The sequence below is a fragment of the Pogoniulus pusillus genome, chromosome 13 (assembly GCF_015220805.1).
Source record: "Pogoniulus pusillus isolate bPogPus1 chromosome 13, bPogPus1.pri, whole genome shotgun sequence".
Classification (NCBI taxonomy): domain Eukaryota; kingdom Metazoa; phylum Chordata; class Aves; order Piciformes; family Lybiidae; genus Pogoniulus; species Pogoniulus pusillus.
In genome coordinates, this window is record NC_087276.1 from 26,392,538 (window position 1) to 26,401,903 (window position 9,366).

At 53.0% G+C, this 9,366-nt stretch overlaps 1 long non-coding RNA gene across 1 annotated transcript; it reads right to left on the reverse strand.

Moving 5' to 3' along the window:
• Positions 1–2,114: 2,114 nt before the first annotated feature.
• Positions 2,115–6,834, reverse strand: LOC135180353 (uncharacterized). Its single transcript, XR_010304407.1, has 3 exons — positions 6,295–6,834; positions 4,924–5,065; positions 2,115–3,033 (listed from the first exon to the last, which is right to left on the reverse strand). It is a non-coding gene; the product is annotated as an uncharacterized LOC135180353 (long non-coding RNA).
• Positions 6,835–9,366: the final 2,532 nt, after the last annotated feature.

The following is a 9,366-nucleotide window of genomic DNA, read 5'->3' on the forward strand; positions in this document are numbered from 1 at the left end:
TTGGCTCTCTTTCTCACCAGCCCTTTTCCCAGCAGAGCGATAAGGAACAGAGCAAGCACAAGCACAAGCAGAGCAGGTCCCAGAGGCTTGGCCAGCTCTGGGTCGAGATGGCTGAGGGACACCGAGTGAGGGACATAGCTCCAAAATAAAGTCATTCTGCTGCTCCTCCAGCACCACCAGGCACCCGACAGCCTGCTGCAAAGCCTCACTGCTGCGCCCACGGCCAAAGAAAGCTGTCAGGAGCCCTGGCCCGGCAGAGGCACATCTGAGTGCTCCCAAGGCTGCCCTCTCCTCCAGCAGTAACAGTTTTTGGTGCAAAGAGCAATACATGGTTTCAGACAGATGAGCCTGTGGCCCCTGCATCCTCCCCTATATTCCCACATTTCCCTCCTCCCTGTCTGCTTTCCCTCTTGTTCTCGCCATCTCCCCTCTCTTCCTCAGGGTCTCTCACTGGGTATGTCCACACATGTTCAACAGGCTGCAGATGAGCTCTGAATGCCCCAGCTTGGCTTGGTCACTGCCAACTGAGTTTGGCTCGTCCCAAGCAGAGGTTGTATAGTCTGGGTCCAAAATACAGCTGGCGTTGGAGACAGGAAGCTTGGAGGTGGATTTTGAGCCTGCTCCTCAGTTTGGAAAGTGGAGTCTGTGGGCTTTGGTCACTGGGGGAAGTAGGGCACTTCTGAGCACACCATTTGTTCTGGGAGAGGGCTCTGGAGGACCTTGTTAGTTGGAAATTAAGGCTGAGAGAGGTTCGACGACACCTCAGAAGATGCACCTGTGAGGGCCACCCTTCAGTGCCTTCAAGGGGTCCCTCATCATCCCAACCTATCCAATGCCATCCCTTATTCCAGCCCCACGACCAAATGCCAAAGTCCCTCGCTACCCCTCAGCATCCCTACAGCTAGTCCTCTCCACCTCCATGTCCATGGAGCAAGATCAAACCCCATTCATCTGCTCTCCCATACAACCCTACTCATTCAACACCAGCCTGTGCTGTCCTAGAGGTCCTGGAGGTGGTCAGGATCCTGACAGCATCATCCACCCTGATGCAACCATGTCATACAAGGCTCCCTGGAAGACAACAGCCTGAGCTCTGACCTCTTCACAGAGCAACCTTTGAAATCAGGAAGCTCCACGGGGTTTGCCCACCTCAGCCTCCAGCACAATCTGGAAATGCCACAGCATGCAGCCAGCACACTCAGCTCACCCTGACTGCTGCTCCCCAGCCCTTCCTCTTAGTCACCTCTTCCTTACTGTAATAAACTGAAAATCAAATGGCTGTTATGGCACTGATGGTCGCCCTCATTATCTTCTCATCAACATTAAATTAGCAACCCCGACAGTGCCCTGCCAGCAGCACCAGGAGGGCTAAGATAAGCAACAACAACAAAAGGAAATCAGTCCTCCAGCAGTCTGCAAGGCTTGGAGTGTCCTGGTAGGGGATGCATGGCCAGGATTTTGGACCTGTCCCACCAAAAAAAAACATCTTTCCTTGGCCACCACATCAGGGATGCTCATCACCCTATAAAGGACCCCAACAAGCTGGGTCTTAGCAGCCAGGACCCTCCAGGTGGATCTTGGAGCCTATCATCTGGCATGGTGCAAATCGGATGGAGATGAGACCCCAATTCCCATTAGAGGATGTTGAGACTAAACAAAGCTAATGATGGGTGGCAGGGGGTGGGGGCGGACAGGCTCTGCTCACTGCTCCCTGGGATAGGACAAGCAGCAGTGGATGGAAGCTGCAGCACTGGAGGTTCTGCCTCAACACAAGGGGGGATTTCTTGACTGTTAGGGTCCCAGAGCACTGGCACAGGCTGCCCAGAGAGGCTGTGGAGTCTCCTTCTCTGGAGACTTCCAAGGCCTGTCTGGACGTGTTCCTCTGTGACCTGAGCTAGATTGTATGGTCCTGCTCTGGCAGGGGAGGTTGGGCTCAGTGATCTCTTTGGGTCCCTTCCAACTCCTGACATCCTGTGAGCCTGTGATGGAGCAAAGGGAGATCTGCACACCCATGCTGGGACTGCATGAAGGCCAACCCTCTCATCTGACACACTGAAGCTCAACATCTGACTGTCAGCATCGTTTCAGACGAATTGCTGAGAGGATGTCCCAGATGTGAAAGATGCTACAAAACCCTTGTCCCATGTGTGCTGCTGCCTCAGCGCATCCTGTGATGTCCTTGCAGTAGGAACTCTTCAAGATGTCTGTGGGACACTCTCTGCCTGTAAACTGTACGTGAAATAGCTGTGGATACCTCTCCTGGTCATGCCCCATTGCCAGCTCATGTGAGCAGAAGCTGGTTTGAGCCCACCAGCAAAGGTCTCTCTGGCATTTTGCTCAGAAGCCCTTACCAGAAGGGGCTGTGAAGGGGGTAACCCTTCCCTCTTTCCGTGTTTTCCTGGCAAGTGGGCAGAAAAGGAAGAGTCACATCAGCCAGCTGCTTCACCCCAGCTCAGAGTCTTGATGGAGCAGCCCTTAGTGGAAGAGAGCATCAGGAGTGCTTGGGCCAGCCCTGCTCCCTGGAGAGAGGCACACGGAGAGGTGGGACACACCCCCCCTTGGGAGGGGTTCCTGTTTTGAGGGAAGAAGAAAAGGACACGGACGTGGCAGTCAGGGATGTACTGTTGGCCCTGCTAATAGAAACCCTCTGTGTAAACAGGGAGAGGATCCAACAGAGATCAGAGCTGGTTTTTCTTTCAAGAAAATTAAACATTTAAAACATTTGAGAACACACGCCCTCACCCCCCGGACAGTAATTAACTTCTTCCTGTGCAGGGCATGCAGCACTTTCCAAAAACAGAGCTGGATGGATTATTTTTCAAAGGAAATGTTGTTGAAAGGATCTTCTGTTAGGTCCTAAAGTGGGAAAACAGGCACGGTGAAGGAGGAAGAGCTTGCTCCGTGCATGTGCCACGTTGTGGCTGCCCGAGGAGATGGTGACACACGCAGAGGCTGCAGGTTTGTGGGCCATGTGGTGGTTGAGCAGCAGCCACTTTGTTAGATGGAACAAACTTTGTTTGGTCATTGTGTGACCTGAAAAATCAGAGAATCATAGAATAGAATCAGTCAGGGTTGGAAGAGACCACAGATCATCTGGTTTCAACCCCCCTGCTATAGGCAGGGACCCAGTACCCTAGAGCAGGCTGGCCAGAACCTCATCCAGCCTGGCCTTAAACACTTCCAGGGACGGAATCTCAACCATCTCTCTGGGCAACCCATTCCAGCCTCTCACCACTCTCATGCTGAACAACTTCCTCCTCACATCCAGTCTGAACCTACCCACCTCCAGCTTTGCTCCATTCCCTCTAAATCAACGCAAAGCAAAGCAATCATCAACAGAGAAAGAAAAAAATCCCGAGCTCAGCCCATGAGGGATGCATTGCATCTCCCCAACACACCATGACAGAGGACTCTTGCCATGAGAGAGAGGATGTAAAGTCAGATGCAGATGCAAATATATGCAGCATTCGAGGGGATTTACATCCCACGTCCCCATCTGAGCCCATCTTCCTGTGAACTTAGGATGAGCTCAGTGCTTGTGCATCTCCGTTCTCAGAGCAGTAGCATGAAAAGAGGCAGCTGGTATGTGTGTTAAATAAGCACAGTGTGAATGACATCCCGGCAATAAAAGGACTCCACTGCTAGCCAAGGTGTTTGGTGGGAACAAAATAACTTCCCAGGCTGATCCTACTGCACTCCCTGAGCCTGCAGAGAGGTGGGGAGGCAAGGCTGGGGGGGAAAAAAAAAGATGTGTAAGAGCTGTTCTGGAGGGACAATTGCTCTTTGTAGCAACATTTGAGGTTTGAATGTTTGTTTTCAGTGTTGGGTTGGGAGAAAAATAAAACCCAACATTTTTTTGTGACGTAGACTTGTGGGGGAAACAGCCTTTCTCTGGTTGAAAAGGTCAGGTTTGCTTTCCATATCTCCCTCACAGCTCAAATGTCCTGCAGTTCCTGGAGCTCAGGAGAAAATTTCCTCTTGCACAGCTAAATGAGGGCAGGCCCACAGGGAGAGCTCATTTCTTTTCCTAGACCAGCTTAAGCAGCTGGGAGAAGTGGGTCTGAGCACCCAGGTGCTCTTTCAGGTGTGGGGTCAGGAAACAACAGGAGCTCAAATGTTCACTACTGTGGGGCAGCCAGAGCATGGCTGGAGGTGGGTCAAAGCCATCAGCAAGAGTGTAAAATGTAGTGATATTCAAACAGAAGGACAAGCATGGTCTGGTACAGAGCGAGGCTGCTCAGCACAACCTGCCTGCCTGGGAGACATGGGCAGCCTAGGACATCTCACCCTGGATGTCTGCTTCAGAGCCCTGCACTAGAACAAGGAACAGCAGGAGCTGTCATCACCCAAGACTGTGTGTAGCCCATATTAGAGCAACCCTCAGTTCTCCTCCCCAGGGTAGGGCATCCATGGAAGGCTCAGACACCTTCCCCGCATCCCGAGCTGAAGTGGGAAGTTTGTGTCTGCTCCTGCTCTTAATCCCTTTTGCTGTTTATAGTCCTAAAATCATCCCAAAAATTCCAAATTGCCTTTAGACATCTCCAACTCCATGCCTTGGCTGAGATTCAGCTTTTAGCATCTTCATTCCAGTAAGGATCCCTCTGTGTCAGCACCAGGAGGAGTTCTGGCACCACTGACCAGTATCTCCCTTGTAATGAGACATGCAGTGCTGAGCCTGGGAGGATGGAGAATGTGCACAAAGAAAATATCATTCCAATGGATGAGACAAAGGGATCTGTTGGACAGGGACCAGTGCATCTGGGGAAGCATCTTTGTTTTAGAGTGGGAAGAGAGCAAGAGAGGAAGAAAAAGAAAGAGAGGGAAGCGGCATCCGGAGGGGGGTTGTTGCTAGTGTGCAGGTGTGTGGGGCAGGCAGGGCAGCACCGTGCTTTTCTGAGATGAAAAGCATTGCAGGCTGGTCACCTTTGGCTGTTCACTCTGCACTGCTCCCGGGGTGTTGTGTTCCCGTGCCTGCAGGCAGTGTGCTCTGTCCTTTTTTCTTTTCTTCACCATCTGCTGTTGCAAATTCCCCTGAGCGTCTCCCGCCCCAGCATAGAGTTTCAACCTGGGGCAGAAAACAAGAGGGAGAGAAACCCAAACCCAGCCTGCAGCAGCACAAGAGAAACAGGACTCAGCTTGTGCCTAGTTGTCGTCATAGTGTCACCTGGCCTCTGCTGTCAGGTGCTTTGGGGGCACCCTTGGGTGCCAGCAGGCACTGGGGTCTGCTTGTCCCAAGCTGGGGCGGGGGCAGGGTGGGGAATGCAGGACTGTGCACACGGTGGGGTCTCCTTTCCTTGTATGGCCAGGGTCACCAGTGGCACAGACTCCCCTAACCCCATTGTTTCAGATTACAAAGCTGTCCTGATCCCCCTGAGCCACCTCAGATCCAAGCAAAGAGCCAGTGGCTGCTTTGAACTTTAGACTGGAATATCTCCATCAAGCAGTGCCTAAAACAACAGCTGGGCTCCCTCCTCACAGCCTTGGGTACCAGTGAGGGGACTATAGGCTTGGAGTCCCTTAGGGTAAGGGAAAAAAGTATTTGGATCTGGAGCAGAACTCTGACAGCTTCCTCCAAGCAACCAGCATCCTCCTGCATCATGCCTGGATATTAACCATCTCCCCTACAGGTTCAGAGAAGACCCTGGTCCTGGTGAGGGCCAGCACCAGTTCCTGTGTGAGTCCTCTCCTCCAGTGTGTGTTCGACCTGCTGTCTCCTGAGAAAGAACGGCCATGGGCAAAGGTCTGCAACAATTACACTTACACCAAGCTTACTGCCCTAAAGCAGTCTTCAATCCTTTTACATCCACCAGTGCCTCTGGCACACCCTCCTGGGTCTTGGGCCACCTGTCCCTGACCTTGAGACCTTCTGTGGTGGTGGAAGTGGGGCACAGGGGGCAGACGCTCCCATGGTCTGATCCAGTTCTTCACACGTTAACTCCCCTCCGACGGCCAGGGAGGAGAGCACAGGGCCGTTAACCGGGACACACTTGGTCATGCTCGGCCACATTCCTGCCTTCAAAAGGGGCCAGGGACCCTGGGCCTTGTGGACAAGGGACCCAGGAGATCGCATTACCCAGGGCTTTTGTAGCCTTAACAGCTGTGACAGGGTAGCAAAAAAACCTCTTAGTGTGCATGGCTGTGTGTGCAAGAGGGTTGGGGAGACACCGTCCTCTCCAGCTCAGCCTGGCAATAATCCCCCAGCAGATTAATGACGCTTAGGGCTTTGAAGAGGAGAAAAAGGAGATGGGAGACTAATTGGGGAGATCAGCAGGACAAAAGCCAGCAGCTACTCACCCCTCAGCTCCAGCCAGTGTTTGGGGCATTAGCTTCTCCCTTGAGCAGTTCAGCCTGTCACCGGGATTGCTGCCGGATAGAACTGGGTAGGTGAAGCATCTTTGGGAGCGTCCCAAAGGGGTGACAAGGAGCTACAGTGGTAGCTTGCAACACCCGTGGAGCTGCAGAACTGTACTCCCTGCTCCTCCTGGGGTTCCAAGCTCCTGCTGCACACTCAGCCGGTTCTGGGAGCCAAGTTCAGCTCTCGGCTGTGCAGCCTTAAGCCCTGGCACGCTTGTGCCTCATCACTGCAAGCAGCCTGAACGAACGCGGGCCGTTTGCAGAGCAGTGGCAGGAATCTGGCACCGCGCCCAGCGCCGCAGGGCCGGCAGCTCCCATACCCTCCCTTCCACCACGCTGCTCCCTCCAGCTCCGGGGGAAGGAAAGAGGCTTCACGGCTGTTGGCGGGCAAAGAGGAGAGGATTTGTCAGCACAAACAAGTCAGCTGCTGTGTTTAGTAGGTGCTGATGAACCTGCTCTGGAGGTGCATCTGCTGCTCCGTGGGGTCTACCTACTCACTCTGATGGGGATGTGGCAGCAGCACCACCCCTCAAAAGCTGTCATGTATCCTTCTAGCAGTGCCAGCCTCTTCACTGCTCTGTTGGCATCCCACCAAGCTGTCACCTTACTGCCATTCCTGATGCTCAGCCAGGCTCTGAAATGGGGCAAGCTGCTGGTTTCCCAGGGTCTTGGGCTGGGTTTAGAGAGCATGCTCAACTCTGCCTTGAGAACAATCAGCAGAGTGCTCTGCCTGATGGCTTTCCCCTAATTAGAAACACGAAGCCACCAATTACCTGCTCTCTCCAGGACAGCTACATGAGCCCAGCCTTCAGCAACCACCAGCCTGCAAACACTTGGTGGGAAAAGAGTCTTCTCTCTAAGGATCCACCCAAGGGGCTTTCTGTTTGCATTCACCATCCTGGCCATGATTACTTCTGCAAGGGTTGCTGATATTTCCTCCATGCTTCCCCATAGCTTTTTGTGAAGGGCTATGCAAAAATGCACAAGTTTCTGCATCATTTACCCAGGGGTCAGGTTCTCAAGATCAAATGACAGCAGATCTAAGTCTCTGGGTCATGGACAGTTGATGAAGCATCCTTCTCCCAGGCATAAGCTGCTCCATATTCCCACTCCACCTGCTCTGCAGCATCCAGACCTTCTCAGCCCATTCACTATTCCCAAAGAGCTATGAAAGCTCCTGGGCTTGATGTACACAATCTGTGCAGAAGGGAAAGTATTTAAGGCTTGAAGGTGTATCAGGGCCACTGCAAACAGGAAAGAAAAGCAAACAGGCAGAGAATCTCTCACCAAGCCAGCAGCTCTGAGAACAGGAGCCACCAGCCCTTGGTGCCCCAGGTGTGGGTAGATTTGTCAGGCATTGGTGCTTGCTTTGGTCTGAGCTGCAGCCTCTGTGCCTCAGCTGTCATGCTTCCTAACCCATTTTTGTCTGCACTTGTTGCACTCCCCATGAAGTGAAGCAATTGGCTTTTGTCACTCCTTCCACCAAGAAATGTCGCCCAAGTTTGCCTTCCCATATTCTGTCATCCCTACTCATCCGGATGCTTCCCTGCTCACAAGGGGATCTGCAAGGATGTTCTGTATGTGGAGGAACATTTACAACCTGACTTCTGCAAGCATCACTATGCTCTTCTGGGCTCCAAAATCCTGGTAAGAACCTTGGCCTTTCATCCCACTGTGCCCAAGGTCCTGACTTGTGCTTCAGGAACAGTTTCCAGGAGCATAGGAAGAACCTTAGTGGACTTCCCATCACTGTCCTGATGTGCTGGTGTTTTCCTTTTGCCTGACTCCCTCCTATCTACCCTATTTGGGTATAACTTTGCACCTCTTCCCCACTGAGCTGACAAGAGATCCTCCCAGTCCCCTCATCACTCCCCAGTGCTCCATCACAGTGAACCCCTGTTTTGCAGAACTAGGAATTACAGTGCCTGGTGATGCTTTCAGGCTCATCTAACGACTTCCAGAGCCTTAATTTAATTTAATTACCATCCCCTTCTTATCTTTATCATCCTGCCTGTGTTTATAAACAAAACACTGACTCCCTGCCCCACAGGCTGCAACCTGAGTGCGGCACCTCCCATCTGCACAACTCATTACATTCCTCGCTGGGCCCATCTGCCAGATGTCCGCAAGGAAGCCAGAGCAAGCCGCGACTGGAAAGCCAGCGCACAACAGGCGCTGCGCTCACTGCTCAGCTTTCATCCGCCAGCCTGGCTCTGCCTGGAATGCCTCCTCTTTGCTCCATGCTTGGCGGGAGGTATTCAGGTTGGGGATGCTCAGCCCAGTCCCCATTCTCCCCTTGGGGATGGTGGCTCCTGCTGCTGCCAGCTCAGCTGGGATGTGATGCCGAGCAGACAGCCTGACTGGTGGATTTTAGGGAAAGCCAGGATGCTGTGAGGAGCCAAGCGGTGTCTGCAGACTGCTGCCCTCCAAACGCTCAGCAGAATGCATGTGGTGAGCTGTCTTGGGCAGAGCTGGGCTGCTGGGGATGCTCCACTCCTTCCAGCAAGAAAGGTACCAAGGCTGGGCTGCTGGGGATGTCCTATTCCTACCAGCAAGAAAGGTACCACGGCTGGGATGCTGGGGATGCCTCACTCCTTCCAGCAAGAAAGGTACCAAGGTTGGGCTGCTGGGGATGCCTCACTCCTTCCAGCAAGAAAGGTACCAAGGCTGGGCTGCTGGGGATGTCCTATTCCTTCCAGCAAGAAAGGTACCACAGCTGGGATGGTGGGGATGCTCCAATCCTTCCAGCAAGAAAGGTACCAAGGCTGGGCTGCTGGGGATGCCTCACTCCTTCCAGCAAGAAAGGTACCACGGCTGGAGACTTTGCAGTAGCTCTACAATCCCAGGATGAGCCCAGAAATGGAGGAAAAGACACTCCCTGTGCAATCCCAATGCTCCCAGAGTTGCTTGGGGTCCCTCTCACCCAATTTGGATCATCTTCTTCCTGCAGTGTAGATATGGGGTAAACTGTGGTGCATCTGCTTTGTCCTGCCCTGTGGACTTCAAGGCCCT